Source organism: Falco punctatus (genome assembly GCF_963210335.1).
Source record: "Falco punctatus genome assembly, chromosome: 13".
Taxonomy (NCBI): domain Eukaryota; kingdom Metazoa; phylum Chordata; class Aves; order Falconiformes; family Falconidae; genus Falco; species Falco punctatus.
This window is the reverse complement of record NC_137593.1, coordinates 25,610,088-25,636,184: the sequence shown is the minus strand read 5'-3', so window position 1 is coordinate 25,636,184 and position 26,097 is coordinate 25,610,088. Positions and strand designations below refer to the sequence as shown.

At 41.0% G+C, this 26,097-nt stretch overlaps 1 long non-coding RNA gene across 2 annotated transcripts in view; it reads left to right on the top strand.

Moving 5' to 3' along the window:
* LOC308072670 overlaps positions 1-26,097 on the top strand; it is a 63,107-nt gene extending 37,010 nt beyond the window's left edge. For both annotated transcript variants that reach the window (XR_013931727.1, XR_013931728.1), the window contains exon 2: positions 1-26,097. This exon is cut by the window's left edge and continues 8,044 nt beyond it. This is a non-coding gene — a long non-coding RNA (uncharacterized lncRNA).

Below are 26,097 nucleotides of genomic sequence, written 5' to 3'. Positions count from 1 at the left end.
GATATGGTTTGCCCTAAGGCAGCCAACTTGAATTTCTCAGGTTCCCTGCCCTGAACGGTGGGGACTCTCAGCCCAAAGCTGGCCTGTATCGCACACCTGGAGTCTCATCTTCCTAACCCTCTCTTTCAATCTGCTACCGAGCCTCGGGACGTACCAGCCACGCAGTCAGAGGCGATTCTCCTTGGGGAGTAGCTTGCCCGGTTTGTATTGTTAAAACTTAATGAGTTCATGAGATTTGACTCTGCTGCAATTATTTCTTAGTGATGTATAACAAGTAGCTGTTCTTACAGGCTTATAAAATGTTCCAGAGCTCCATTAATTTGCCCTTCATTAGCTATGTAATTTTGCTAATGACCCAAGATATTTAGAGGCATTGTCCTATGAGAATTACAAGTTTGACTGTGAGGCCTTACCAAAGCGTTGCACACACAGCTCAATCCCATCTTACTACCAGAAATTCGTTCTGCCCTGCTGCATCTAATTGTATTTTTTTACTTCTGTACCAAAGTGGAGTCATCTCTATTGATAAATGAATAATTATTTCATATATGAAATGACATATTTAATGGAAGTTTGAAGTGTTAGTGTTAAATGATTAAATTTGTTAATTGTGTAATATTGTTGGGCATAATGATGCATTTAACCATTAACAGTTTTCCACTGCATTGCCTTTTAAATTTTCATGTAGTGTATTATACATTCTTGTTACCTTTTCATCAAGTGTTAATAATTGTGGAAAATAAAGGTTAGACTCTGGAAAGGGAAGTATTCACACTGTGGTAATAGGAATAAAGATGATGTGTGTTGCTGGAGACACGAGTTGGTATGACAGTGTCTGAGAAGTATATGGTATCTGAAATATTTGGAGAAGTAAACCTGTTCAGATTCACTTTACAATGTCTACTTAGCTTTTTCATTTTGACAGTACAAAATAGCAAAAATTACAGAGAAAATTGCAAAGAAGTTGTGTGAGGAGCAACACAGGCTGTAGTTCCTACTGTAGTCTGTCTGAACATCTCTCATTGTCTATCAGCCCTAGAGATTCATATGGGATTTGTCACATTTCCTTCCTGCGACACTAGCAGGAGGAGAGGAGAACCTGCACCAGGACATTGTGGTGGTACCTTAATTTGCCTGGAAGCAAAAGGTTTTGTCTTCTTAATTAACAGACAGGAAGTGTTGCAGGAAGCAAGCCTGTGGCCTGTGCCATTGGGCTGGTACTTGTACAGATATGACCAGGGAGGCTCCAGCTGACTTGGCCACTGCTTCTACATGGGAACATGGCTGTTTTCTCAGCTTTTCTGGAGCAAATGACCAACAACTGGACCACAGTGGCTCCATATGTACCAAAATCCATCATAGGGATCAGCCATGCCTGAGCCCAGCCACTTCTCTGCAAGTGGGGGGTAGATGTGACCAGGGAAATGCAAGGAGTGGGCAGCAGAACTGGAGATAAATGCTGAATTTATGTCCTATAGCAATACCTCATTAGTCTGTGCTTTCAATTTTTCCTTGTTTGCAGCTTATACCTGTAAGAAGCTAACTCACATTTGTGTTTTGGGAACAAGATTAAGATTAAGGTTTCCAGAAGGGTCATCTCTGCTGATACTGAAGTAAATCACCTTTCAGAGATCAAGCAGATCAGGCAACATCATATCACTGTTAGACCAAAGTTGAAACAATCCCTAGGAAAGCCTGAAAAGCCTCAGAAACTGACTTAAACATTATCTTTGAAAGGTAAGTCGTTTTGCTTCAAGATTATCATCACAATTTAGATGCTGTACATTGTCCTAGCATAAAGAGGGAATTTGGCAGATGAGCTTTTGCCTCTGGAGCCCCCAGATGACTGGAACAAGCTTCCCTTTCAGCTTAAATCAGCAAACAGCATAATCTCCTTTAAGCCTGGGGTTTAAATGGCTGTTTGAAGGAGGATTGTGCAAAATCTATTTCCAGTAATATGGTTACTGGAGCTAAAAAGTATGTGTTGTTTTCATGAGATTTTGGATGGCCCTGTGGTGTGCATTAAATTATTGTAAGAATTCTGCAGCTGCTGGTTTTCACTTAATCTTTAGATATATGAGCCAATGGCTTTTCAGTAAAACTGAAAGCAGATCTTTAGTTCTTGTTTGCTTCTTTAAATACAGTAAGCAGAGTAGCTGTCAATACCTGGAATGGTCCCTTATGCTAGCTGTAAGAAAGGCAGTGGTGTTTGTCATGTCCATCAAGAGTCCCGGTTAAAGTTTCCTCTTCTGACATGTCTAATACCAGTGGGAGAGTCATTGATCTCACTAAGTCAACAGTGGCAACCTTTCCTCCATCAACAACCCAAGGGTAAGCCACCACAGACTGAAAGGAACTTTGTGTATTGGAGGGAAGAGGAAATGGGATTTGATTTGCGTACTCCGATTTGATGGGGGCTGATTGCTCCACCATTAGGCTGCCCTGTTATCGGGATACCCAGGACACCATTATTCTTACTCTCTCCTTGCTCCTGCTTTGTGGCAAATACAAGGCAGCTGAGGTTTTAAATTGCATAAGGGGAAGCCCGAAGTACCTTACAGTTCCTGTAAAAGAGGAAGCACTTAACCAGGTGTTGTCATAACTGGTATCTAACAAGAGGTTGCCCAAGATTTTTTCCCAGTTTTCTGCCTTGTTTGAGGGCTAGTGGCCAGCTGTGCTGCTGGCTGGCTGGGGCAAATCGTTAGTTTTGCACCTGGGTGACTCCAGCATTTGCTGTCTGGGGGACTGCAGCAAGCAACGAGAAAGAAATGTTAATGGAATGTGGCCGCCTGGTCATTCAGAGCAAGCTGCTGCAGTGCTGGCGGAGCTAACTGCGGGATCTGCACTGTCGCTGGGTGGGACTGGGCTGCTCCATGAAGCATCCCGGTTTGCCTGGTGCTAGCTATAGCGTTTGTACCTCAGCTGGTGTAGCTGTGCCCTTGCTGGTGAGTCCTCTGGCTGGTGCAGTTTGAAGTCCTGGCTTTTGTGAACCGCAGGCCAGCGTACACTGCACTCCCACCCTTCCTGAGCAGGCCAGTCTGTGCTCCAGATCAGTGGAAGCTGAGGCCTTTTGCTCTTGAGCGTTCTCCAATTTTTGGGGGGCATAGTGTACCTGAAAAAAACTGCCTGTTTGTGGGCTTCAGTGTCAGAGTTACCTTGATGAGAGATTAACTATGTGTGAATATTTATTAGGAGCACTAGCAAAGAACTTTCCTGCAAAGATGCAGGCAACACTCAAATATCTGAGCTAAATTACAGGTTTCTGCAAATAAAACACTACATGTTCTCTACCTCTACTATAGCAACTGAAGGTGGTTCTGCCAAGAAATGAACACTGAAAGCACATTTCTTGCTAGACTTTCACATATTTGTTTCTTGTGTACTGTTCTTCCTTCTTTCCTACCTTCTCCCATAACAATATTGAAGGCAAAAGCTGGAATTACCTTTTACAGTTTTCCAAGGGCAGTTGTAGCCATTAATGTGACAATAATGTGATAATTCTCAATGGAAGAAGGTGATTTTATTTTAAAGCAAATGCGACTTCACTCACACTCCGATAAGCACCAAGACACATGAGTCCAAGCGGGCAGGCCAGCACGCAGGCACCAGGGCCTGTTTCCCACGTGGCCTGGCCAGGATTCCCGGAGACAAGGCAGAGGACAAGGCACGCTGGCTATCCAGACCTGGTTACGTATCCTGCGTCCTTCCAAGCCTGGCTTGAATGTGCCGGGTTTGAATGTGCCGGTTTTGTACCCTGTAGGAGCTCAAGGTGATCGCGATCCTTTGGTCTGTTGTGTCTCGCTTCTCTCTGTGGGTAGGAGCCACTTACTTTTCTTATCTGGGTGTTGACTTGGCTCTTCCCGTATTCTGTGCCTTCCCACCACCATCTCTTGATAGGTTTAGTTGCTATTTCAGTATCCTTTATTTTTCTCATCTGTGAGTCCCTGAGCAATTGACCGTGGATTTGTTGGACTATGACCTGCTGTCAGCACCCTCCACCCTTATATCCCTTCTTCTGCTGTTCCTTCTGGTGCTTCTGTTCCCCTCTCTTCCCATTCACTCCCCATTCGTACTGCTCTCAACATTTCTATTACATATTTCTACAAAGTGACCATATTAGTTAATTCTGTACTATCACACAGTGCTGTACTCTGCTGTGGAGATGACTGCATTCCCTTGCAGTCGATTGTGGATATGGTAAGTTGCATGAGCACTTAATTTATTTATCATTTCATATTTAAAATATTTAAGTGAATTGCTGGCACTGCACAGATAATATCTGTAGATCTTAACAACTGATCATGTATGGTTATGGTAATCTGGAGAAAATGCAAATGAACTATGAAAACTGCTTCGTCTATAAATAAAACCGTTTAGCTTCAAAGCAGTATTGCCATGGAAATTCTTCACTGATAAAGTATGTGCGTGAGGCTTTTCTCATTTAGATTTCCTGTGCCTTTTTATTTTATGCTGACAAGATGCCAGAGGGAAAAAAGCTATAAACTCAATATTGCATATTTAAAAGATGGTACTTTATTTCATCTTCTTAATTCCAAATCTTTCCATTTACAGTATTCAACCATGAACTGAAATTTATAAAAAATGAGGAAAAAGGGATAGGTAATGGTATTGTTGACAAGGACTTGGTAAATCCAGTGCTTATGAGAACTTTTACCTTTGTTTCCAGTTGGCTTCAGTCCTATATTTGTAAATACTCTTCTAATCAATATTTCCCAAATGTATTCAGAAAACTTTCTCTGAACCACACACAGGATGAAGAGCCCCTAAGGGAAGATATCTGAGAGAAAACTTACTGATCTGTGGCGGTGGCGCACATTAAGTCCAGCCGCCGTGAATGCAAGATTCAGTGTGTGCCAGACTTGCCGGTATTTACATTTTGTTTGGGCTCTGTGGGCAGAACTGAGCTCTGTGCTGTACCAGCCTCTCTAGCATCGCGCTGGTGGAGCTCGAAGGAGCCAGTTAGAAGTTAGCTGAGATATTGCTGCACAGTTACATCCAGTCTTCCCTGCATTGTGCCTAGTAATCCTTATCTAGAAGAATTAGTAATTAACACTTTCTTTTGCTTTTCTGAAACTATAATTCTGCTGTTATTACTGTATTTGTGTGGCAGCAGTTCACTCAACTGACTTTGTGAAGATTAGATATGGTCATATTATATTTATGTGGGATTATTCAAAGCAGCTGATAGTGTTTCTTCTGACAAAGTCTATGTTAAATCATGTTGTGCTGGACTGGATATAAAGTCTGCATGAAGTTATGCTTTAAATAATTTATTTTCTTTTTTATATGAACTGGCAGAAAGGAACCGTAGCATTTCAGTGTTTTGCATCTGTGACTCCAGTGCTTTTTGATTTCATAGTATCTGTAACTGCATTTACCCTCTCCTATAATGACAATTTGATATCGCAGTCTCTAAATCCTATCAAACTTTGTGTTCTGAATCAAACCCAGAGATTGCTGGATGAAGCTCTAATACAGAGTTATGCGTGTCATATCACACTTTTTATCCTGTGTCTCTATGGGAGCTGTTCTCCGTGTGGAAACTTCTTACAGTTACACAATCTTCAAATAGATCTGAATGTACAATGGTGCAGCGAAACGAATAGAAGTCATCTAACAGCTTATTTCAAGGTATGGAGAAAGAACTTTGTTCAATTTCCATTTTTTAGCATACATTAAAAAAATCACACAAACCGGCCCATCAGTATTATTGGTAGAAGACTAGCGTCTTTATGAATTAGTGATCAGCGGTTAAGATAACACTTCCCTTTACTGATCATAGACTGTTGAATTCAATTAAAATGAGAAATAATTTCATGAAATTAAACCCAGCTCACTAAGGGTGACCAAGCATGCCATGCACATCGTTAATGTCACCCAAAGGAAAACTTCACATTGGTAATACATCCAGTGCACCATCCTCCTTTCTCACAGCAGGAGCTGGCTGGGTGCCCTCTGCCACCTCTGTGAACACACTGGTTGCTCGTCCCAGTGGTCTTGGTTGGGTGTGAGAGGAGTGCACTGCTAGCTGCCACCTTTGTGGACCTGATTTTCTCTTCCCATGGTAAGGAGGTGTTATCGACTTCGATTGCATTAAGTGCATCGCTGACCCATCATGAAGCCCTCTCCAAATCCACACTGCAAACAGCAAAAGCCCTTGGTTTTTGCATCACTAAAAGTAGGAAAGCAGTGAAGATCCCCATGGCTCCTTAGCAGAACTGAAGAGCCGATTTGCAGTCAAAAGTGCAAGTTCCCTTGAGAAGCTGATGTCTGACAGTTGAAAGGAGAAAGCTTTGTTGATAAGACAGCAGTTTTTAAAAGTATTGAAGCATTCAAAAAGGACCGTTCAACTTGACACTCAAAGCAGGAAGCAAATGGACTTTCAGCTCCTTTGTGGCCCTGGGAATTTGGGTTGCTTTCAGCACACCCCTTTTGGCTGAATATGCCTCTCCTCAGCAGATGGTGTTACCAGTTCCTTCAGCAGGCCTCCGTCAGAAATATTACAGCCTTCTTGGTTAACTGGTGAACCACAAGGTTATTTCACTCTAACAATGCTTGATTTCTCTTTTTCTCACCTGCAGAAATCAAAGTATTCCCATACCTATCACTTAGCAGTTGCTCCTCAGAACAATTTGTTTCCTTTTCAAGTGGAAATCTACAGATTTGTCACCCTTTGAGGATTAGATGAATGATCACCAGCCCTTTGCAGGGAGTACAGACAGCTTCGGCTTCTGTGCTCTGCTGAGCTGTGCAGCAGTAAATTAGACCACCGCTGTCTTTTGTGGGGAAAGGCTGATATGACTCCTCTTGTGTCCCCAGTTGCCCTAGGGGGGGAAATCATGAAAGCCACTTTTTCTCTCTTTACCTCTTTCCTGAACAGATGAATTGCGATAGTGACTTGTCCTCTAGCATTTTTTTTCATTTTTTTTCCCCAGAAAAAAATGGACATATTTCATATATTATAACTTATGTAGCATTTTTGAGTATAATCTTGATCAAATCAGGTTCAGTTGTACTGACCGCTGGTAAAAAGATCCCTGCCCTGATGTCTGTGAAGGTTAAATAACAAAACAAAACAAAAAAAGATTTGTTGAATGTGTGGAGGAAAGAGAACATGCAAACAGAAATATTTTCTTCAACCTCTGAAAGTAGTTCTTTTAACTTGGTAATACTTTATTTTCTGCACAAACCGGGTGCTTTCTGGCATGTTTCTGACCGTGTTGGGGGTTTCTTCTTCTGATAAGGAATTAATCACAGTTCATGTTGGTGCAAAGTTCTGTATTTGGCTGTAAACGTTCAGTCAGAAGCAGCTCACATTTTCTGGTCCTTTGATTTAATGTGTAAAAATCAGCAGAGTGAAGATTCATAGTTTTGCATATTTTTAGTCATAGAATCACAGTTTCTCTGACTTTGTTTAATCTTCTAAATTCAGGGCTCGGCTTTGTGTATACGGTCTTCTTAGGAAACAGAAGCTTTAATGCTTTAGAAGCTTATGTAGATACAGGCTTTACCTTTTTAAAACATTAGTAATTCTGGGTGAGGGAAAGATCATTTATATGTACATAATCATACTGTGTCAGGGGCTAGAGGGCCGAAAAGAAATACAGTGAGAGCTTTAAACTGAACTAGTTAAAAAATTAAACTGGACAAAGCTTTAGCTATACACAGGAGTGTTACTTTATCTGCTGAATATCCTGCTGAACATTGATTTTATAATGTAGGAACTCTTCTGACAGCTAAAGCTGCCTATAAAACTTTTATATCATCGTTATTACTGAATCATCTCTTGAAGTGTACATTATGTAGAGTGTTTTTTTTTTTTAACCACTAAATTGCATTCAATGAATTTTCTGACAACTAGATTTTCCAAATGATTTTTCCTATTTTTCTTTTTCTTTACTTCCCCAACCAGCTGCGTTGTGGAAACTGAAGTCCTTCCGACCTGTTGAATACTCATTCTGGTGGCAGGAGCTTGCTTGAAATAAATTCTTGCCTGTGTAGCTTTGCATGTTTCCTCTAGCAGAAGATTTTTTTAAAGACTTAAAAGAGGATGCTTCCATCTGACACAGCTGTGACCAGTTGAGCATCACATCTTTGGATCTTGAGAATGGCATCCTCAGGAATAACAGATTGCTGAATGAGGAAGCATGTTATGGGAATTGAGCAGGAGAATCTGCAGGAAATCTTAGCTGAGTGGAGGTGTTTGGAGCACTGTTGCACCGTCTGTCTGAAATTATTTGTTTGAAGAAGCTTCTGAGGTTGCACAGCCCAGGTCCTGCTGTTGCAGATATAGTTTTACTTTAGGTTTGATTTACTTCAGTTTGGAATTACAGCATTCACCTGCAAGTTTAGCACGTGAATTTTGCATATTAGTTTAATACATTTTCATTACTTTTTTATAGACAAATCTGCAATTATGTACTGTGACTTATTTTCTATTGTGCTTGCTTTCTTGATAGCAGTTTGTGATACTTTGTCATCAGATACCCAGTTGAGCCTTCAGCTGAAGGAAGCAATGTGAGATGAGAAAGAGAATTAATTTACCTGGTATTCAACAAGAGTCTTCCTATTACATATACAGTAGTCTTCAAAAATGTTGCTGATTTGGGGCTTTTTTTGAGGAAAGACTAGATTCCTTTAAGATTCGTGGGGTTGCTGAACCTGGATGGACATCAAGAGAGCTGGAAGAAGAACATGTCACCTGCAATAGTCTCTCAGGAATGTAAGGATGCTTTAGATACGCAAATCCTTTCCTCCCAACTGAGTTATATTGTTTGGTGCTGCAGCTGCATGTGACAGAACAGAGCGAATTGCACTGGTCAGCCCAGTTAAGCCACCCTTGCCTTCCCGTAGTGGCAGCATGTGGGCCATGCACACAGACATCGTGTCTGGACAGTTTTCCTAGTGCTCATCTTAGAGCAGTGGTGTGGAAAAGCAGTGATGCATTCGTGCTAAACAGACCATCCAAGCATTACGGGAATTGGCTTCAGCTTTCTGGAGCTACTCATGCAAAAACTTGTTAAAACTCAGGAGGGTGAGTGCTATCTGCCTGGTGTTTCATTGCTGCTTCTTTTGTATTTAATCCATGCTGGATCTTCATGGGTTAATAATTTATAAGTGTGAAGTTTCTTGTGACATGCTTGGCCAAATCCGATGTACAGACTTCAATTTGAAGTGAGCAGAGTGTTGAAAAATGAAATGTTTTTGAAAGTTAAATTGCAGTCATTTATATGAAAATGCCTTAGGTAGTTCATTTTTCCCCCCAAAATATACTCATTTTATAGCACATTAATAATTCATGTGCATATTGGTTGCAGACATAAAGCACAAAAATATACATACTTTATAAAGCATAGATTTTTATGAAACAAACATGAATTGCTACTATATCTGAATGATAGTAATGCCTGATTAGCTCCCATACTATTTAATTTTTGATGGATGTTCGTGATTATTCATCAACACAGGAAAGAAACAGGATCCTCTGCAGTGGTTTGCAAGAAGTCTCCAGAAACACATCTCCTGCAACATCAGATGTATAGGCAAGAGCAAGATATGTGTGAGGCAGCAAAGTTTGACTGTTAATTTGCTGCATTCATGGCAAGCTACTGCACTCTGGTTTGCTAATGCAGATTCAGGAGGAAGATATTCGATGTATGGGATAGCACAGGTAGACGCTCCCTCTGTGTACTAGATCAGGGGTCTCCAGGGAGTACTGCATTTCTTGATCTGTGATGACTGATTCTCTCTCAAGAATCAAAGAGGGACAAATCCTGGCCCCTAGCTCGTGCAGTGGACACATTTTAGAGCAAGAGCTAAACCACTAACGATCCTTTGGCATATGGTTATAATAAGGTTGCCCTTGTGTCAGTGCTGTCTCCCACTAGTGCAGGTTCTTTTACTGACTAAACTGCCTTGTGGGATTAAAGGTTAAAATATTCTTGATCTTCTGTCCATAGGTGCCTGTTGTATATGATAGTAATGTTCTGCTTACATAGGGCTGAGTTCCTCTGGTGTAAAATAGACTGACAATCCCCATAATGTTGACGTCGGCACAGTTGTACTGCTTACACAAATGAGAAAACTCCTTTTATTTGAAGATGGGGTAGATCCTGCTCTTCTAGTAGGACTTAGGCTATAAAATGTGTTGGATCAGGCTGATACCTTGACACCCATCACAGCAAAAAGCTCAGAGTTGAGTGAAGAAGGCTGCAGGTACACGCACAGCTCAGGTGTGTTGATGCAGCTCAGCTTTTCCTGTACTGGAGCAGGATGTGAGTGGCTGCAATCGGAACAAGATGACACAAGCACAGTGAATTTCAGTCTGTGTTCAGGGTTCTAATTATGCATTAAACTCAATGACATGAATTTTTCAGAAATGTAAAAAGTTAGAGTCATGACTTGTTTGCTTGATTTCACTCCAGCTCCCAAGATTAGTAATTAAATATGGCAAAGAAAGGCATTCCTGTGCCAGGGTGATGTGCTGCGGAAGAAGTGGTCATTCTCCTTTTACGCTGTTTGCCATAGAGGACAATGCAAAAGTAGTTTCATTTTTGTCAGCAGTGTTTCCCAGTTATCTATCTTTTCACATTTTGATTGTGGAATCACATTACCTATTTCACGGGGCAGAAGTGCCTGGTCAGGACCTGCCTGGAGCTGTTGAAGAGAATGAATGTTGCACATGAGGACGTTGGGAGGATGAGATCTTGGCACATGAGTGCAGCTGCCTAGATAAGTACCACTGCAATAGTGCAGCTTGATGAATTGACTTTGAGGCAATTGCTGGAGACAGGAGAAGTAATACATGAAATACAGGAATGACTTCACATTGCAGGATGATGAGGACTATTCCAAAAACCTGAGCTGGATGAAAGCTCTTTTGCTGCAGGCGATGCATGATGGGAAGAAGAACTTTGCTGCTGATAACTCTGTAAGAGATAAATATTTCATTTTTTTAATCCATCAGTGCATTTTTGTCAGCTTTTAGAGACACTAAGGTAATTCTATTCAGAGATATCTTGAAGATATCCATGTACTATCAGAAGAAAGCCAGCTCTGAGTACATCGCCTCTGACGGTGTTGACAAATACCAGCCCATTCAAGGTGCTTAAGAATTTTACGTAGGAGTTTTAAACTTTCCACTAAAACTCTTATTTACTTTTTCAGTAAAAAGATTGCTAATATTTACCTGACATTTTAAAATAATTTGACCAAGCTTGCATAAACTCATTACAGTAACATTCCTACACATGACCAAAATATATTTAGTTTCCTTTGAAAATATTTGAGATTATGCTTACCAGTTTCTAAACAGCTATATTAAAGGACTTTCCTGGTCAGGGCAGAAGAAATGCGCTGGAAAAGAAGATCAAGATAAATGTGGAGTAGAAATGTGAAAGGTTAAATTACACAACATCAGTTTCGGATGTTGAGATGAAGTACCTATGGTTTGTGTTTGGGTAGCTATTGTAAACAAATCATTTCTGTTTACAGCCAAACTTTACAACATCCTGTCAGTGGTGACTGACTTCTGGTCAGCGTACATGGAACCCACGGGGATATATTTAACCTGTTGAGTGAAAGTACAAGTCTGAGTAAGGGATGCTCCCTACCTATGCCCTCCCTTCAACTTACTAATTGGCAGATGCAGCGACTTGAGCAAACCCCCATTAGTTGTGCCTTAGCAGAGAAGCCCTGGTTTAGAGGTCTTTTCCTCCAGAACTCATTTATTCTCTGGCTCTGAGAAAGCTTGGATCTATTGACTGGCAGGGCATGATGCACAACATTATCATGGCAAGCAATTTTAGGAGGGAAGAATGAAGAGTTTTAGGGCTGCAGCCACAGAGGTACTAATTTGAGATTTTTACTTGCAGCTGTCTAGTCCTTATAGGAAGGTGCCACAGAAGTTCAGGCAAAGGCAGCTGTCTCTTACACAGGGTATTTCATGGATCTGATTTTTAATTTCTTAAGGTGCCATGGGTTAAATGGTACAGGCATTTAAAAAAATACAATAATAATGACAACGGCAAGTGTTGGGAGATATATTTTGGAGGAGAGGACTGCAGTTATGTCATAGAAGAATAAAAAAAGAGTTCTTTAATTCTGTGCTAGGTTTTTGCTCCTGCGGTCTTGTAGTGAGGTGTATTTGGTTTTGAATATGCCTTCAAGGACTGTTGCACAGTAAGAGAGTATAATTGAATCACTTAAGGGGTTGATATGGCTTTTTCTGTGGATTATCTGGATGTGGCTGCAATAACAGTGTTTTTTTCCTCTGGCAAATCAGTGCTGTATGCTGCCATGAAATGCCTGCACACTTAAACTTTATTGCAAATTTAAATTACTTACATTATTTTGTTGGACAGTAATTCCCTGAAGCATTATAAACCAAATCATTAATTACTGTTTCTAATGTGCACGATCCATTGGAAAACATTAAACAACACTCACGGTTCCCTTTATTGTTATTGCTCTTTCAGTCCCTGAGGCAGCAGATCAGATGGAAACTCCTGGGCAATCTCATACTGACATTCTGCTTCTGACAGAGATGGCTCTGGGCTGCAGATGTTCATGGGACCATATGGTATCTGCATATTGTCTTCTGGAATTATTATGAGATATACTGTTTTGGAGGGGAAAGATAATCTGATCATAAATATTAATCAGTGCAGCTGTAGTTTGAATGACTGTAAAAGTGTCATAATGGAATTCCAGACTTTTCCTGTTTTCATTCACTGATGTATTTTTTTCCATGCTATTTTACAAGTAAAAAGCTATTTTTCAAGTAACTTTGGTAACCCTACAGATTGTCTGAAAACAAGCTGTGTTTCTTCTCTACAAGAACATCTGAACTACGATGCATTGTACAAGCAAAAAGCAGTTCTTATCAGGAGATCTAAGCTGATGGCTTTCCCAGCAAATAACTGTTGTCTTGTTTTTCTCCAGAGCACTAATAAACCAAACCGTAGAGCTAAAAATTCTGCTTTTCTGCCCAAGCTTCAGTACCACTAGGGCATTAGTGAAAAACCTAGCTCAGTCTCACAGTTAAGCCTTAGTGGAAGTTCTTGTCAAATTTCACTCTTTATGACCTTCTCTATTTTTCCTGCAAATAAGTATATTTGGAGGGGCTTTGTAATGCTTGCTTATATGTTGCTTTCTTCCTAAGGTCCCTTGGTGCCAAATATGAGCATCTACTGAAGTACTTGTTTTACGGGTTGCACAATTACGTGCTTCATGCATCACTTCTTAGTAGCCTGTTTTATTGTGCAATAGCTAGTTTAATAGATTATGTCTGGTTTACATCTATGGATTATGTCTGGTTTACATCTGAGCCCATTTCTTGTGCCTGTGAGGTGGAGGAAGGAAACTGGCACTGAACATCCAACTTGGACATAGCACGTTCAGTGGAGGCTGGTTGTCCACACAACTCATTTCTCTCTTCGGTTTTGCATGTAGTGGCCTTCTGGGCTATTTGGCCACTTTACATGGTGCATTTTTAAAACTAAAGCTTTTTGCTTAAGAACAAGTGAAGAGGCTGGGGGGAGGGTTTAATTTCTTCAGTACAGTTTATCAAATTCTCTAAATGCTCTTGTTTTGGTTTTGCTTTTATTTTGTGGCATTAATTTATGGCTATGTATGTCTGCTTGTAGAGAATTGCCTGCATATTCTGCATTGCCGAAAAAATAAACATTAGCTGTCATGTTGTAATTATGTTACATGATGGCAGAGAATTTGATTCCTGTCTTACACTGAGTGTGGTAAAAGCACTTATGAGGGCCTTGTGCCTTTTCCTGTACTTTTTATTAGAAGCTGGCATGTTTTGCTTTTTCTTTTTCTTTTTCTATATTTTTTTTAAAGGGTAAGGATAAGGAAGTACTCTGGGCACATTTGCTGTGACATGATTAGGAGAGATTTTAATCCTGTGTCCTTGAAGGATCTCCTGTACTTTCTTAAACCATAAAAGCATGTGTCAACAAGTTGTACAGGAAATTCTTCAGAAAATTATTCGACGTATATGGCAATGACCTTTAGATTAAACTGCAGAAATTAAGAGCAGGAGCAGGGCTAAACCAGGACAGGGTGTGTTAGTGCCTGTCACACAGCGGTGGAGATATGGACATCAAGAACTGGACTGCAAGTTTTGCAAGGACTGCTTGAAATCACTTTTTTCTGAAAGTGAAACTAAAAGACTGTGTATCAAAGGATCTGGAGATTTTTAATTTGTGATGTCAAGAAAATCTGAAGGCATGTTGAATTACTTCAAAAGCTTTACTATGGAAGAAGCAAATCAGCGGGACCAAATTCTTCTCCGAGAGGAGCCCAAGTACATCCCAGGCTCCCTGTTGGTGTGTCATTAATTTTACATTGCCTGTGAGTCAAATGCAGTAACACTGATGGAGTGGAGTGGAGAGCACAGCCTGTGGAACAACCGTGGTGTCATGGGGATGGCTTCCCCTCAATTTTTGATATACTGGATTGCCCTGATTTTATCAGTCTAAAGCTACCGACATTTGGTATGTTTGGTTATCAGACCTCTGCCAGTTCATGACTCAAAATTGCAATGCACAAATGATGGACCAAGTACTTTAGACATTATGAAAGTATATTTTAGGTTTACTGAACCACCCTTCCTAAGAAAAAGTAGTTCAATTTAATGGGATTCACCAAAGCTGAATATAGTAGCTCAAGAGCTAGCTCAGCATCTAGTGGAAAATGAGCCTTTCACTGCAGTTCTTCTATACAGTTTGCCTCCTTTTATTTATGTTCTTCCTTCTTGGCCTCATCCTTTCTTTGTAAATGCTAATTAGGCAGTAATGGATGTAGTCCTGCCCAGGCCAAAGGGCTGACCTCTGCTTTTACTGCTGGTTAGTGGAGATAGCTAAAGTGTGTCTATGAATATACTGAATAATTTGCTCTCCAATTTCTGCATTGTCTTACGTTAAAACTTTTTTTATCATGTGGAGAGGTATGACGATCAGATGTTGCATTCCCTCCTAGGGTTATACTGAGACACTGTCAGAATATTGAATATGTGAAGCCTTCATCACAGGGGGACCCTGGATTCCTCGTCAGGCACCCAAATATTTGTGTATGAAAAACAATTAGCAATCTCTCAGAGTCTTCTAGTTTGCATTTTTGAATAATTAAACATATGAAACCTGTGCAAACCCCTTCTCTTACCCTAAAACATATGCTGAATTTTAGCAGTGGCAGTGAATTTGGAAGGTATGCAGAGTTTTCTGATAATGAAAAATTTGAAAACATGGCTTAAAAGTGTGATACAGAATATTGAAATGTGAAGTATTTGAAGTATATTCAGAGTCCAAACTATTTCCCTATTGCAACTCTACTGCTTAAACTGTAAGAGGCCCCATCTGTGATAAATAAAACTATTAGAGAGTTAAATTGGAGGAGGATGCCACTGGTTCAAGTCAGATATTCTGTGAATAAAAACTTCCCCTAAGGACTTTTCACTTCTTTGGGGAATTTTCTAGCAGTCTCCAAGTTGCTTAGCGGAGTGGAATTTATTGGAAACTTCCAGATGGAGAGCTAATTTCAAGGGCGTCACACTGCTTCAAGTGCAGGTTTCTGTGATGAAGATCCTGCGATCTTCACCCTCATGGCAATTCCAGGGAAGACTGGTTATATCAGCTCACCTGTTGAACTCTGATGGTTGAGCAGAATGAGAAATAAACGCTCTGATCCAAAACTGAGTTATTAGCTAGGATTGCAAGTTTTCAACCAGTGTTCCCACCAGAATATTCTGGAATAAATTAAACGTCTGGAATAAATTAAATTTATGCATAAAGAACTCATGTTTGGGGTTGGATGAGGGAGAAGAATAGGCATTAAAACTGCGATTTGTTTTGGGTTTTTTCTTCTTTTATCCTGCAGGCTTGCTCTACAGTTAAGGATTCCTTGGAGGCCAGCACTGAAAAGTGGTGTCATTGGTTCTGATGGGTAGCGGTGGAATATAAGAGGAACATGGAGAAGAACAAGAAAGCAGAGATCAACAGTTTAATCCATGTTTTAAACCATGTAAGTTCCCCACAGTGGGATCTCTTTGTTAACCTGTGACATTGTGATGATGGATGTAGATTCTGCAAAAGCACCCTGGTGTTGCTTTGGAAATGGTGAAGCAGAAGCCAGTAGCCAAATTTGGGTAATGGACTCCAGTTTTTCTTCTGCCAAGTCCCAAGCACTTACTGTAGATTCACGTTGCTTAGCAGTTCTTCCCTGACACTTTTGAACTTTCCTCTCAGATATATTTTTATTTTACTGAAAATATTTACTGAAAATATCTCTAGGGACTTGGCGTTTTCAGTGTGATTGGCTTTTCAGTACAAATCAGGATGCAATTTCATAAGTTAGGTAATTGGATTTCTCTTAGTAACTAACTGAAAACTAAATCCAATTTAACATTGGCTAGGGAAGCAGCTGCAATGGGAGAACGAAGGCAGGGATCACAGAGCAAACCAAGCAGTGAATTTTAGTTCAGTAAAGGATTTCCCATGGATGTGTAGAAATCCTTCGTACCACCCAGAACTCATATCTAATTACACTGGAATACATCTGAGGAAAAGACTTGAGTTTACGTTCAACTCATTACAAAATTTGGAGGTGGGAAGGGAAGGGAAGAAGTTATTAAGATTATGTAATGTTTTGTTATCCCTTTGATTTGGGCATTTCCTAGACTGGAGCGAGCTAAAGCACATCAGGAGAGAAATGAATCCATCAAATTTGCAAATGAAACTTAATGCAGAGTAATTCAGTGTAGGAGCTCAGGCCATCTCCCGGTGTGATAGAATACTTCCAATGACAGCTTGCTCCTTGTCCCTAGTTATCAAGGTGGTCGTTAGGAAGGAAAATGGTGGTTCAGTTGGATAGGCCCAGCGTAACTGCTGGATTAATTTATACTCACGAGGTATTCGGCCCTTCCTGTAGTGTGGGATTGAACAGGCACACCAATACTTGAAGGAAAAGGTAGGCTTAGGAGCAAAGCTAGTTGTGTTGAAATAGTAAGATCCAGATTCCACTGTGAGAAGAATATGCAAGCAGTACGTACCACCCAGCATTGCTCGTGCTGGTAAAACTGTAGCTGAAAAAGACTGAATATATAAGCCAATATTATTACTGGAGAGCGGAGGGATGTACCGAGAAAAATGCTGCCTTCATTTAGCCTCTAACTAATCATAGTAATTGGCCTAATAATGCCACCCCACAGTTATTTATATGCAGCAGTACTGGGATCGATTTCATTTATTTATGTACTGTAGAGACAAAGATAAGAGAGAAACCATATGCATTTTGATGGATACCATATGATTCTCGTTCTCATCCTCCAAATTCCTCCTGTTCTCCTCATGTTTTATAAGAGCAAAAAATAAGAACAGATGTATCTCTTTTCATAGTTTGAAATTGTGAGGGTTTAGCCTACTAATGTTCCTTCAGCTTGTTACCACAAACTACGGGAGCAGTGCATTTTCTTGACACCGTCTAGCATGTTCTGAAAAGAGGGAGAGGTTAGGAAAAATTAATAATTGAGAAACGTACAGCACAAAGCAAACGTGCCGCCGCTTCAAATCCCATGCCTAGGTCTTTGGTTATGCCTGTACCTGAGCAGGGGGTGGCTGACTGCTGTGCACGCTGTTGATAAAGAACACCACTGTCAAACAGACGTGTGTGAAGGAGGATAAAAAGACTGACTATTGACCTAACTTCAGGAAGATGTGCTTAATATAAAGTTTCCAGGACTGGTTAATCAAAATGTTTGTGGCATCATATATTCTGAATAAGCATCCTAAATACTTGGTGCTCAGTTTCTGTTATTCTGCAAGAAGTAGTTAGTATAGGGATTACTGTCTGCGAGGGAAGAGAGTTAAAATGAAATAAATACTAGGTATGGGAGCTAACTTTGTATGAGAATTTTGGGCTTTCTGCTTTCAGCTCTTTGCAGGATTTTATTTGTTCTCTTTCTCTCCGTATCTGGTGGGGAAAGAATGGCTGAAAGGAGACTAGCAGGAGGGTTGCCATCTCATCCTTTCATACTGGAAAGGCAGCATTAAGCACTCAATCCACCTTTTGGTTCAGGCTTTGTTGTACAAGGTGTTGTACCAGTGCAGAATAAATCACTGACCTCAAACAGTCTGGTCAAAGGGCCTAATCCCAATTTCATCAAGCCCTCTTCTCCACTTGGGATCAGACCCTATACAGACAAAGCACAACTAGTGCAGGTAATTATCTACTGTTTTACCAAATAATTGATATTACAAGGTCACAGGAGAAAGCTGGCATTTCAGCTGAGCTGGGGTTTTGAATTCAGACTTTCCAACTTCGATTTGATCACAGAACTGTTCTCCTTGAGCCACCATCTATGACATTGTGTCAGAGCAGGGAAATACATCTGCAGGCATTCTGGCACCGTCATTTGTAGATCAGTCAAACAAAACCATGATTATATATTTTTTCTAACACGCAGTTGTCAGCCTTTCTGGATGTTCCCATTTTGCACACATTTTGAGTGATCAGAGATTATATGATGTAACTGATCAGTGATAGTCTGCACTCTTCCAAAAATATCTCCAGCTTAGTCATTTTATTATAAATGCTAATAATTATAATTATCTTCTGCACTTGGAAAATGTCTTTAATTGATAACAGTAACATGGAAATGTCAGGAATTTTTATAGGTGAGGATCTGCTAAGCACCTTACAAGTGTTTAAAATATATCTAAAAATAAAATTTCTTGATGACCTACTTGCTAATATATTAAAAAAACTTATCATATTGGGTGGCTAGCCCAATATGTTGGCAAAATCTATTTGCTGATATTTTTGAAATGTCCAGTTTATAGATCAGTGAAGGAAAAAGACAGTTTTTAATATTTTTGTAGGAAAAAATTGCTTGTCATTGAATACCTCTCCACATTAGGTATGATAAATAAGTGGTTTTCTTTAACCATTTATATATATATAAAATAAATAAAAGGTTAAAGAAAATATATTGTATATAATAATACGGTACCTGTCTATAATTTATACAATAAATTATAGTATATATAAAACACAATATTTTTTCATATATATATATAAATTAAGGTGAAGTATTTTTTCAAAACTGAAATAATCTCTCCCTTGGTTAGAGATTATTTTAGTTTTGAAAAAATACTTCACCTTAATTTATAGATATATGAAAAATATATTGTGTTTTATATATACTATATATATGTATATATATATATATATGTGAAAATGGAGCTTTCAGGACAGCTAGGGCTGCAGGGAGCCTGCCTGCCCCAGGATGTGTCCCGGTACTCCGTGGAGCACAGAAGGAGCTCGGGCTGCAGCCAAGCGGACTTTGGCCAGGCGCTCTGAGGCTTGTCGTCTGATCTTGCTTTTCCTTTTTGTTTTGCTGTGAAAAGAACTATCGCAAGATATGCAGAACTGCAGTGCTTTCACCGCAGGCAGGATCTGATCCAGAGCCCAGGGAAATCACTAGCAGCACTGGACAAGCTCCTCTGGGACATTAACCGCGCCAGGAGTGGATTTCAGCGTTCAGCCTTCCCTCTGGCTGTCTTCCCAGTGACGTGAGAGGGAGTTTTGTCTGAATTAGGATGGGTGAGCACCAGGGGATTTCTCTCTGTTCCAGCCCAAGAATGTTTTGTGGGCCTGTTGGAGTTACTCAGTATTGGCAGCCTGATGTACATTTTACATTTGTCCAAAACAATAATCCTGAGCAGGGAAGGGCCAAAGGAATATAACGTCTAGGAGAATGTTGCCAGCCCCTCTGGTTTTAACTACCCTGTCTTTGGAGTTACTTCTTAGCTAACTTTTTCCTATCACTGTCTTAGTGCAAAAAAAAAGCAGGTAACCATTCCTTTGTTGAGACAGAGCCACAGATGCGACTGAATAAATACCTGAACACAGGCAGCAGAACTGGCTGAAGTGATCCGGTCGGGTACAGCCCATTCCAGTGTAAAGAGGTCCATGAAAACCAGTAGCTGGCGTTGCTGTTGGGCCAGCCCATGCGCAGTTACAGAGCAACAGCAGTGACACCCAGAGCTGTGACGATGAGAACTTGGGTGGATTGTGGTGTTTTCTGCCTTTTTATTGTAATGCTTTAAGGTGCCTGACATAGTAAATCAGTAGCCCTGTTTACAAGGAGGAGCTGAACTGGCACAGTGGAAGAGTTTACTGCAGGTTAAATGGATGCCTTGGAATTGTTTGTTTGATTTATGGGACAGGGCCAACTATTACATCTCAGCATTTTAAGAACACAAAGCTGCCTCATGGATTAAAAGGCAAATACTCAAATACACACCCAAATAGATATAATTTGACAATTTGCAGGAATGGTGCAGACCCACCTAGTATGGATAATTTTCAGAAAACTTAGTTGTTTCAGTAAGGACACCATGGGTTTGAACACTTGTCTGAGACTTGTTACTGATCTTAGGATTTGCTTCAAATCAGTCTTTTTCAAAATGTGTTGAGAATGTGCTTCTTTTTAAGATCTGTTAGTATACCACGCACAGATTAATAAGCTTTGCAGAGCTGTAGGGAGGGTGAAGATCTCTAGAATCTGTATTCATTTGCCAAGCTCTAGATTTTGGAAGTCATTGTTAAGGTGGAGAGTTGAATGAGTGAGTTCATTAAAGAGTTGGATTTTCAGTGGAAGTCAAAGGGGATTTAGAGTTGTAGCAATCTGAAGCTCATTTTTGTAAATTCTACATCAGTAGCTAAAAGTTTCAGAAGCTCGTAACTGCTGTACACCTGGCTCATTTCTAAAACCTTTTCATGTTAAGTGAGATCTGTAAAATTCCCAGTTCAGTAAAATATTTAAGTACGTACTGAAGTCAATCCTGTTAAATCCAGCAATTAAACCAATGCCAGTGAGTTTTGAGCATATACCTAAAGCTAAAACACGTGCTTAGCTGCTTTGTGATATAAGCATTCCATTCTTTTAAAGTTTTAGTTGGACTCAAGAACAGAGAGATGGTTCAGATTATTTTATCTGAATGGGCTTAGTCTTCTAGACTTAGATTCACTATTAGGAAGAAATTCTCCCCCGTGAGGGCGGCGAGGCGCTGGCCCAGGCTGCCCAGAGCAGCTGTGGGTGCCCCATCCCTGGCAGTGCCCAAGGCCAGGCTGGACGGGGCTGGGAGCAGCCTGGGCTGGTGGGGGGTGTCCCTGCCCGTGGCAGGGGGGTGGGACTGGGTGGTCTTTAGGGTCCCTTCCAACCCAAACCGTTCCATGGTTCTGTGATTCTCCATATGCTGTTCTAGAGCCTTAGGAAAACCACCCAACCTCCCAGAAGAGATTTTGTCGTGCTATGGTGTAAATTCTACCGTGCTGCGTGAAAGTGCTCTAGAAGTGAGAAACTCATGTCTGTGCTTCTCTGTTTAGCATAAATACTGGAGCTAGACGGCCACAAAACTGGTTCAGAGAAGAAATGGAGAGCTTTAATGATGCTTATAAGGATACCATGAGCAGGCTTGTTGAAGTTACTGAAGTGCTAAACTGGTAGGCAATAATCAAGGTACCACAATAATTATAATCAATGTTAGGCAGCCCATCCGTTTGCCAATAAAAAAAGTGGCAATAACTGAAATGACATTTAGTAACTTACAAATTCAGCCAGAAATGCAACTCCTGACCATCCTAGTGGTACTCTGAGGTCTTCCTCTGAACGTGGCCAGCTTGGATCAAAGGATCGCTCTCAGTTCTTAGATGGTAGTGCTCCAGGGTATTGCCCTTTAAGCCCTTGTTTTAGTTTCTGTTAAAAAAGTAAGAACTCAAATGAAAGCTGCTGAAATGCTTGCTTCTCCTGAATTATTTCCTAGGTCTGCTTTTTAAAAATTAGCATTTCACTTCACCAGTGTTCCTTGAATAAATGCTGCTTCCAGACTTCTTGCCTTGTATGTTTCTGGGTGTTGTGTTATGTCCCTGGGCAGTTTTTTTCCTGTGACAGCAAGGCTGCTTCTTCACACACGTTGTCTGCTTTCAGAGTTTTTGCCTGACTCTATGGTAGCTGGCATGAAAACCTCTGATGATTTTGAATATTTTAATGTTTTACAAAGTATGATAGATAATAGAAATCTCTCCAAAAGAGGGGGGAGTGAAGGATGAACCCATAAAGCCAGCCTCTTCATCTTCTAAACTGATTTTATTACAGCTGTAATAGGAGCAATTTCAGTTAAAAGGCTCTTGTCAGACAACAGTTACTGTAGGTTACAGCCGCATGAGAAACAGTCTTGGTCAAAGACAAATCAGGAATTGCTCTAAAAAAGGTGATCATTTCCTCAAAGCTCCCTTCCACTTAAAATGACCAGATTTTAGTCTAATGAGCGATAAAGAGAATTAATTAAGTCACAGGCGGTGCAACTCTATTAACTGGTGTTCTTGAAAAGAACAAAAAGCTTTTCTGAAGGATTTGTGGAAATGAATGTCATTGGTCACTTTTCAAAATCAGGCATCTTTTAAGATTAAAATTCTCCCATTACCCTCCAAAACCCGACACTGGCTGAACTGGCATTTTGTATTAAACTTAGTTGTTCCGTAATTTGCATTCTGTCTTCTAACAGTCCAACTGGAATGATTCGCTTGCATAAAGCACTTTAGGGGTAATACAGAGCTTAGTGTGCAATATGAGTCCATCAGATAGAGGTTACTGCACAAAATAGGAGCCAGCTGAAGTTTTTGACAAGTGCGTCCTGCCGCCTTCAGAGTGAAGGTTAGGGAATGTAGTTTGCAGTTTGAATATCGAAATTTCTCAGTAGAGCTACAGAACTGTTGAGCTAGGTCTCTCCAGGAATTTAGCAGAAGTATTTCAGTGTTCCCTGTCATGCTGTTTCTCTCGACTGTTCTGTCCAGCAGAACCTCTGTCTGCTCACAGTCTGTCCTATATAATACAGAGTGGCCACACTGCTGTAAGAGGAGCCACGTTTCAAAATCCCAGTTTGGCAAGGAGTCTCCCTTTTACTCCACACCTACATTTTCCCAAACAAGGGGCCTGCGCCCTGTTTCTAGCTTTTCTATTTTCAGATCTTTACTAATTTTCTCCTGTATGGCCAGGATTCCCCTGCATCTTCACATAGCACACTCGCAAATGGCTGAGCCTCAGGTCCCCTGACTCATCTCCTGCTGTATTTCCTGCTCTCACCCACATTCATTCATTCTTACGCTGAATTCTCTGAGCTTCAAGCACCAGCATCGGTGTTACCACACCTTTAGCCGACTATAGGGGTTTCCAAACTTGACCTGGGAGCCAGATCTGTTCTTTGCGCTCTCAGCCACAACTTGCATGTTTGCAGTGCTTTAGTCTCTTCTGCCTGCGCTGATTCCTTGCTCTATCATCCCTTGCAGCCTATGCCAAGCAGGAGTGGGAGGGGCGCGGAGCTGGGGAGAGGGGTGCGAGTGGTTTGAGGGTTTAGCTGATGCTGGGAGTGTTGTAGGTACTTGACCAGATTGTGTGCTGAACCTCAGCTTGGCATCCTGTCCCCTCCTCATCACGTAACATGGCATGCCAGAGCCACGCCAAGTAAGAAGACGGAGCTGCGGAACATGCCGTTGACTGAACTATACCTATACAGCCTGAAAGCTGCGTGTATATTATGGATCAGAGTTTGGCCACGAAGTTGTAGAAATGTTCATTCTACAGGCCTCCCCAGGCAAGGGACGCTACTGGTGGTGGGGTTTTATTGCTGTCCAAAACTTACACACTTAGGTAGTTTTGATCTGACCACCTGGAGCACTCAAAGTACAGCTTTCTGTATTTGTTGCAATTAGTTGCTTTCTTTATTTTCCCTGTTTTGCAAAGAAGAATAAAGAAAATACAAAATGAATCAAGGTCATGGAAGCTTTAGCCCTGCTTTCTGTAGCACACTGAAAATATGTATTTGGATAGCTTAGGCTAGGGATTGCAAAGTTGCTAAAAAGTTGGGCATCATCTGAAGCATGTGCTGACATGCAATAGGGCCTGAATGCTGAATTCCCTGAGAGGCTCTGAAACTGAGTAATGTGAAACGGTTTTGAATGGTTGTCTTTGATATAACCAGAATGATATGAAGGATTGGTTTTAGCTCTGAGTAGACAGCAACTGAAGTTGGTGAGAGATTTAGGTACTGTTGATAATACACTGTTTTTCTTAAGGCACTCCTTAAAAATGGACATACGTAGATTTTGGTCTTGTAGTCACACAGCGGCCACAAGCTTTAGGAAATTATTTCTGAATGTCACGTTCAGTGAGTTCCTTTTGCAGTGGTGGGGCTCAAATTATTGGTCAGTGATGTAGTCTAATTGCCTGAACAGTTGAAAGTGCTTTAAAATAACTTTTAAAATATATAAATATAATTTTCTGACTTTTGGGTTTAAATAAGAGCTCCCTTGCATGACAAGTTTTGTTCTGGAGTGCATTTTTACTGCTGAGTTATAAACCCCTGGAGTAGTGGTTTCTAATAAAAATGCTGACAGACCCTTGATGATAGCAGCATGAATAGTACTGCTGTAATAAAGAGAAAAAGAGAATCATCAGACTTGCTTTTTTTAATTATTTTTTTTATTTATAGTAGGCTTTTGAAAGAGGATCCAATGCTGCTGATATTCATGGAGCACTGCTAAGAGTTATAAAATTGTTGACAAATATATGGTCTTTTTACTGAACACCAAAAAATGAAATATTTTCATTTGACAATTCAAGAATTGCCGATGACAAAGAAGCCAGCGAACATTAAGTCTTTAAATTATTTATTACGAACACCACATCTCACACAAAAACATAAGCAGTATTAGAAAGCATCTGAGTGGAAAACCTGGTTATTTTGTTATTCGGTGCCTGCGTTGCGTGACATTTTTCATGTTTGTTATCTGTAGCACTACACACTGTTGGTAGAAAGTATTTTTCCTGTGTTGAAAAGTCATTTATAGAGCAAGATACTAATCTTATGGAAATGAGTTGGAATGACATTCGTCAAGCTTAGGCAGATATGTCGAAGCTATTTGGATCCCATTCAGACTTGCTGGGTTAGTACTGTGCCGTATCTCCCAAGATCTGCCGTGCAGCGCAGGAGAGGCCAAAGCCGGTTCCATGGAAGGCAGCGAGGTGGTGAAGGCGGCCGTGCTGCCCTCCCACCCAGGGGGCATGCCACGCCACCGCTGCTGGGGTACGTGACAACCACCTTGTCACTCGTGTTGGCTTTCACACCGTCAGTTGTGTCTGCTGGCCGCAGGTTAAGGCAAGAAGAGAGTTTGGGACCTGGCACTGCTGAGGAGGTTGGCAGAGGGAGTCTTTCAGGAAGAGCAGCTCCGGCCCCTGCAAAGCCTGCCGTTCGCCCCGGCCCACCGGGGGAGCGGAGGGTGTCCGAGGGGAAAGGCCGGTGGGAAGCTGTCCCCTCCAAGCTGTCCCCTCCAAGCTGCATGCCCCATCTCCAGGCACTTCAGCCACTCTGGCAGGGGGTTGGAGGCAGGTAACCGTGGCTGGATGGTGTCCGTAGCAGCTGTGGTGCTCCCCTCTCTTTTTCAGGCATGGGGTGACTGCCTTTTCAGAGGGGCAGTAAAGGGGATGTGATGAAGACGGGAGAAGTGCTGTGGTCACAAACTTTCAAAGGCAAGCAGTTGGCTGGGTGTGGGTGTGAGGATGTCCCAGCAGTATCTCAGGTGGCACACAGGAGCATTAGAAGGCATTCATGCAAAAGCACTTAAATCCCGGAGGGAAGCTGCTGGCTGTGTGGCTTTTTTTGTACCCTTGAAAGTCAGCTACAGGACTCGGATTTGATTCTGTGACATGTTTCTTAAAGCCCGTCACAAACAGTGAATAGGCTTGCTTGGGCCTTATTGCTTGGAGAATTGACAGAAGGCAGAACAGCAGTTTAGCTGTTGGAACGACATCCTAAAGACAGGCATGGGAAACAAACCTCTTGCTTTCTCTAGAAGAGAGGTAGCTGTTTGGTGATGCTCCAACTTTATCTTGAATCCATAGCATCTTTTTGGGTGCTTATTTTTGAATGCTTCAAAATCAACCTGGGTGTAACACTTCAGTGTTTGGTTTTGTTTGGTTGGTTGTTTTTGGTTTTGTTTTTTTTT